Consider the following 7,304-nt stretch of genomic DNA (forward strand, 5'->3'; position numbering starts at 1 on the left):
CGCCCACCTCAGCCTCCCAAAGTGCTGGAATTACAAGCATGAGCCACCGAGCCCGGCCTGAGGCTTTCTTAAATTGATGACAGTGTGGTTTCCAGTTTGGGCCATTATCAGCAACATTGCTGTGTACATCTCTTTATGTCAGGGTGTCCAGTCTTTCAGCTTCCCTGGGCCACATTGGAAGAAGAATTGTCTTGGGCCACACATAAAATACACTAACACTGACGGTAGTTCATGAGCTAAAAAAAAAAAAAAAAAGGCAAAACAACTCATGTATTTTACAAAAGTTTATGAATTTGTGTTGGGCTGCATTCAAAACTGTCCTGGGCTGCATTCAAAATTTGTCCTTGGTTGGACAAGTTTGCCGTACATCTTTCTTTGTACACACGATGAATGTCACAGAGAGCCCACAAAGCAGCTGTACCATGTGTATGTTTCAGGTATGAATATGTTCTGCTGCAATAAACAGAAAACTCATTAAACAAATATGGAGCTGGTGTGGTGGCTCATGCCTGTAACCCCAGCACTTTAGGAGGTCGAGGCGGGCAGATCACCTGAGGTCAGGAGTTCGAGACCAGGCTGACCAATATGGAGAAACCCCATCTCTACTAAAAATACAAAAACAAATTAACCGGGCATGGTGGTGCATGCCTATAATCCTGGCTACTTGGGAGGCTGAGGTAGGAGAATCGCTTGAACCCGGGAGGCGGAGGTTGCAGTGAGCCGAGATTGTGCCATTGCACTCCAACCTGGGCAACAGGAGGGAAACTTCATCTCAAAAAACAAAGTAAAACAAATATGGGTTGTTTTTTCTCCCCTCACCTCTGAAGGTAAGGAGTTACTGAGATTGTTTTAGCTGCTTGGTAATGCCCCAGGGATCCAGGCTGTCTTCCCTTCTGCTCTGCCAGCCTTAGTGTGTTGCCTGATGTCCTCATCCTTGGTGCTTCATAGTCACAATATGACTGCTGCTGCTCTGGACATCACTTCTGCATTCAGAGATGGAAAGGGAGAAATAACAGTCCCAGCCACAACCACTCTTCTTATCAGAAATGTAAAAACATTCCCAGAAGATTTCTTAGGACTCACAGGCCAGAACCAAATCCATGACCGCTCCTACTGCAAGGGAGTCTAGGAAAGAGAGGAATAGATTTCCCTGACTGGCTTAAACAAATGCTTCACATCCCAGCTGCACATTTTAATCACTTGGGAGCTCTAATATCTATCTGGGCTTCACCTCCAGAGGTTTTGATATAATTTTTCTGAGATGGGGCCTAGACACTGCTGTTTTGAAAAGTTCCATAGATGACTCTCAAAACTGACCAGAGTTGAGAGACACTGGGTTCCACCAATCATGATCCTTCATTTAGGGCTGGGCAGGTATATCAGTTAGGATTATATTCAGTTGCAAGTGACAATATACAACATACCAAGCCTAAACAAGAGAGGAGTTTATTTATTGCTCACATAAAAGTTCAGCAGGCTGAGTGCAGTGGCTCATATTTGTAATCTCAGAACTTTGGGAGGCTGCGGCAAGAGAAAGCCACGAGGTTGAGACCAGCCTGGGCAACATAATGAGCCCTCTACCTCTACAAAAATTAAAAAAAAAAAAAAAAAAAAGGTTTCAGTGATCAATGGTCCAGGGCTGGAAGGCCCTGCATGGTGTCAAGGCATAGGCTCATGATCTTGCTGGCCCACCTCCCGTGGCCTTCATTCCCAAGATCATTCAAGATCCAAGATGGTTATTCCAGCTCTAGCATTCCAACAGCAGGAAGAAAGACAGAGAAATAGAAGAGCAGAGGCCCACAGACCTTTACTGGCACTTCCCCCGAGTTGCACACACCATTTCTGCTTACCTCCCAGAAGTGTGCTGGTCTTTTCCTCCTAGGCTCTAAATTTTGTTTCACAAGACCTTGTCTACTTCAAGATGATAAGCATATTCTCCAATATTTTTTCTAATGTTCTCCTAGTGTGGTGTGTTTATGTGGTTTCAGTGATTAGTTTATCTGAAGTTTAGTTTTACAAAAGATAAATGATAAAGACCTAATTTTATGATTTTTCCAAAGCTTAGCTAATTGCTCAGTATTATTCATTATTTTTTCCTCCAGATAATTAATTCTGCCTTTGTCAAATACCAAATTTCCACATATATATGTTAGGTCAAGCCAAGTGAAACTGCTAATACTTATCACCTTGACCCAGCTTTATTTTCTCAATTATACCAGTTACTACTAGACATCATATTACACATTTCTTCTTCTTTTTTTTTTTTCTTTTGAGGCAGAGTCTCACTCTGTTGCCCAGGCTGGAGTGCAGTGTCATGATCTCAGCTCACTGCAACCTCTGCCTCGCAGGTTCAAGCAATTCTCCTTCCTCAGCTTCCCAAGTAGCTGGGATTACAGGGACACGCCACCATCCTCAGCTACTTTTTGTATTTTTAGTAGAGACGAAGTTTCACCATGTTGGCCAGGTTGGTCTTGAACTCCTGACCTCAAGTGATCCACCCACCTCAGCCTCCCAAAGTGCTGGGATTACAGGCATGAGCCATCATGCCCAGTCTGCATTTATTCTTAAAGCATATTATTGCTTGTGTTTGCAGTGAGCAACTTTGAGGAATGAGGAACTATCTCCCTAAAGAGCAGGCTTGCTTATTTCCTGCTGTGAAAGGGGTCAGTTCCCCAAGCTCAGTGTTCCCCTAGATGCCACACAAACCCACAGCATCCACCAGGGCCCTCCACATTGCTCCCGTGGAGGACAAGGGGACAGGGGGACAAGGGAGTCAATATAAACATGCTGCCTAGGCTGCGCGCTGTGCCGTGGGTAATAAAGTCCTTTGTCTGTGACCCAGCAGTCTCATCTTCACCAGCATGCATGAAACAGTAAGAGGCAAGTTATTCGCACATCGGCAGGGAAAATTCAAATGCCAGGCCCTGACAGTTCTGGCAATGAGGACAGGATGCTTATAAACATGACTTTCTGGAAGAGGAAGGACAAGGACCTTATGGACCAGATTAGGGGATATGAAAAGACTCCTTGGCATATGTTAGTAGATTCTCTCACCCAGATGGTGGGTGGCAGGGAGAGGGTGGATAAGGAGCTCACACTGTCCTACCTGTTAATGAGGTTAAGCAGCAAGAGGTGGGATTGAAACAAGTCACTCAAATGGTGCTTCGTTTCTTGCTCATCTCCTCCATGCAGGAGGAGGAAGGGATGTTAGAACAAGGGGGCAGCAAGCCCCGCAGCCACACCCAGAAGGCAGCATGGATGTGGCTGCTGAGTCAAAGAATCTCCAAAGCTGAAATACATAGTATCAGCCATCATGTTTGATAAAAAGAGCTTCAGGGTGACCCCAAAACACTACAAGGTATTTGGCTAAGCCCCACAGGTAGCCACTGGAATCCAAAGTGGATGCAAAGCCTTGCTCACTGGCACAGGCTTGCTCTCTCCCTTGTGTTCCCCAATCCCTCTATTCCCTCTCTACTCCACCTTCGGCTGCTTTTATTTAATTTATTAATTTCTTGAGATAGGGTCTTGCTTTGTCACCCAGGCTGGAGTGCTGTGGAATGATCACGGCTCATTGCAGCCTCGACCTCTTGAGCTCAGGTGATCCTCCCACTTCAGCCTCGCTAATAACTGGAACCACAGGTGAACACCACCACACCTGGCTTACTTTTTGTAGAACCAGGGTTTCACCATGTTGCTCAGGCTGGTCTCGAACTCTTGGGCTCAAGTGATCTGCCGGCCTTGGTCTTCCAAAGTGCTGAGATTACAGGCATGAGTCACTGTGTCTGGCTCGGCTGTTTTAATGAAAAAGCTGAGTATGCTGGAGAACTTCACGGAGGCAAACGCCTCAAAACTTGTATCTCTCTGTTGTGCCCAAGCGCCCAATTCACCATCTCACCTAGTCCCATGGATGGGTGCAGAGATGGCTGAAGGCACCACCCCAGGACTGCAGTGTGGAGTGGCGACAAAATGAAAGGGGACTTGGGGCTTGGGAACTCTCTGGATGGATGCTGGAGCTACAAAGAGGATGCAATGGCAATGCCAACCCTGAAGCCAGGGGCCAAAGAGAAATAAAAGCCTCGCAGCTGCACTCTGTGAGCTAGCCTGAGCTCCTGGCAGCTGTCGGTTCAGCTCCTAATGTGCACATACTAAACACCTTGGTTTGTTTTCCCATTAGGTAAAAAAATCCCCCAAGTTCAACTGATAGGCTTTGAGCAAAGTTTGCAGTGGAGAAGGCAAATTAAGTAACCCTCCCTTGAGCCAATTCAGTGGCTTTCACTGCAAATGTGTTACTGGTTTTGATGCTCATACAGGCTTGTACTGCCAATGCCCGTAAATGTCAGATGGGATTCACCCTTTCAGAGACTGTTGCATGAGGAAAGGTGGTTCCTGAACCCTCTTAGACGGTCCAGGAGAAACAGTTTAGACTTTCAAGAGGGAGGCCGGGTGCGGTGGCTCACACCTGTAATCCCAGCACTTTGGGAGGAGGCCAAGGCCTGGATCACTTGAGGTCAGGTGTTTGAGACTAGCCTGGCCAACATGGTGAAACCCCATCTCTACTAAAAATGCAAAAATTAGCCAGGCGTGGTGGCAAGCACCTGTCATCCCAGCTACTCAGGAGGCTAGGCAGAATTGCTTGAACCCAGGAGTCGGAGGTTGCAGTGAGCCGAGATCGTGCCACTGCATTCCAGCCTGGGCGACAGAGCAAGACTCCATCTTAAATAAAGATAAAAATAAAAAATCAAGAGGGAAAAGGGAAATCCGAGAATATGTCTCAAAGGCTGCCAGAAGACTCAGAGGCAGTTTTCAAGCACAATAGCGCCACCTGTCTGACACACTCACCAAGCACATCGCTTTAAAAAATTGTTTAGAGAGGGGCTGCTGATCCGTCACCCAGGCTAGAGTGCAGTGAGGCCATCAGAGCCCCTTGCAGTCTCGAATTCCTGGGCTCAAGTCATCCTCTCACCTCACTGTCCTGACAACAATTGTGAGCTACCATGCCCAGCTAATTTTACAGCATTTTTTAGAGACGTGGTCTCTCAGGCTGGTCTTAAACTCCTTGGCCTCAAGTGATCCTTCCATCCCACCACACCCGGCCCCATCCCTCCCCCACCCCCCTTTTTTGTTTGAGACAGTCTCTCTGGAGGCTGGAATGCAGTGGCACAATCACAGATCATTGCAGCCTGGAACTCCTGGGCTCAAGCAATCCTCCCCACTCAGCCTCCTGAGTAGCTTGGTGCCTGCCACCATGTACCATGCCAGCTAATTCTTAAAATCCATTTTTGTAGAGACAAGATCTTGCTTTGTTGCCAAGGCTAGTCTTGAACTCCTGACTTCAAGTGATCTTCCCTCTGTAATCCCAAAGCCCTGGGACTACAGGCCTGAGCCACCACATCCAGCCCCATCTCCCCCTTTTTTTTTTTTAATTAAATTTTATTTTATTTTATTTTACGACAGAGTCTTGCTCTGTCTCCCAGACTGCCAGGCTGCAGTGCAGTGGTGTGATCTCAGTTCACTGCAACCTCCACCTCCCAGGTTCAAGCTATTGCCTCAGCTTCCCGAGTAACTGGGACCACAGGCATGTGCCACCATGCCTGGCTAATTTTTGTTTGTTTGTTTGTTTTTTTTTTTTTAGTAGAGACAGGGTTTCACCGTGTTGGCCAGGCTGATCTAGAACTCCTGACCTCAAGCAACCTGCCCTCCTCGGCCTCTCAAACTGCTGGGATTACAGGCATGAAACACCATGCCAGGCCTCCATCCCCTTTTTAAAAAGGTACCCACTAACTTGTTACTGATGCAAAGAGGTCCTGTGACTCTCCAAAATGACACCCCCATTTTGGGATGGGTCAACTTGGATTTGGTGGCTATAAAGGGAGGGGCACAACAGGTCTTATTAGTCCAATGGAAATACTATATTCAGGAACACAGCTGGCCTGGTCCTAATATTATCTGAGTTTTACATGAAAAAGTGGCAGCAAAAATCCCTTCGGTGGAAACCTTTTCCTCACTTCACCACTTGAAGCAAAGTTGCTGGCTCAATGGGGCCCTCAAGTCTCAGAGGGTTCCCTAGGCACCTGGACTGGTACACTGATGGTTTGGCTAGGCTGACACCTTATGGTGTTCATGTTCAACCTCAGCACCAGCTATGCAGAACCAAAAGCAGGCATGGGCTGTGCATGGTGGCTCACGCCTGTAATCCCAGCACTTTGGGAGGCTGAGGCAGGTGGATCACTTGAGGTCAGGAGCTCGAGATCAGCCTGGCCAACATGGTGAAACCCTGTCTCTACTAAAAATACAAAAATTAGCCAGGTGTGGTGGCATGCATCTGTAATCCCAGCTACTTGGGAGGCTGGGGCAAGAGAATTGCTTGAACTCAGGAGGCGAGGTTGCAGTGAGCCGAGATCGCGCCATTGCACTCCAGTCTAGGCAACAGAGTGAGACTCCATCTCAAATGAAAAAATAAAAATAAAAATAAAAAATAAAAAAAAGCAAGCATGACTGCTCCACTCAATGGATAGAGCTCAAGGGAGTGCTGAGAGTTCTGGCCAATACTCCCCGTGATGAGCCCTTCTACATTTTTACTGCCTTTTGTGTGGTTGCCAATGGCCTAGCTATCTTGCCCACAAGACTGGAAGATTAAAGACATTCCCTGTTGCAGCTGCATATTGTGGAAATAATTTCAGCTGCCAATCAGACGCCCAAGTTACTCACAGAGATGCCCATGGTAAGGGCCCTTCTCTAATGAGACAAACTGTAGTCAAGCTGCTGATCCAGCCTTCACCGCGCATACCACCACCACCACCACCTAGATCCATCATCGAACAAGACACAGCAACACATTCACCATCGTGGATTGAGCACAAAGTCAAAAACTATGTTTCAGGCCAGGCGCAGTGACTCACGCTTGTAATCCCAGTACTTTGGGAGGCCAAGACGGGCGGATCACTTGAGGTCAGGAGTTTGAGACCAGCCTGGCCAACATGGTGAAACCCCATCTCTACTAAAAATACAAAAAGTAGCCGCGCATGGTGGCAGGCGCCTGTAATCCCACCTACTTGGGAGGCTGAGGCAGGAGAGTCGCTTGAACCTGGGGTGCAAAAGTTGCAGTGAGCCGAAATCGCATCACTGCATAGTGAGACTCTGTCTCAAACAATAACAACAACAACAAAACAACCATGTGTTTCTGATGCAGAAGACTTCTACTACATACCAGAGCTGTGATGCCTCCCAAAATCTGAGCCATTTGTCTTACAGGGAAGGAGGCTGCATTGCACACAGAGTATTGCCCCCAGTTGCTCCTGGATGAT

The sequence above is a fragment of the Chlorocebus sabaeus genome, chromosome 2, assembly GCF_047675955.1.
Source record: "Chlorocebus sabaeus isolate Y175 chromosome 2, mChlSab1.0.hap1, whole genome shotgun sequence".
Taxonomy (NCBI): domain Eukaryota; kingdom Metazoa; phylum Chordata; class Mammalia; order Primates; family Cercopithecidae; genus Chlorocebus; species Chlorocebus sabaeus.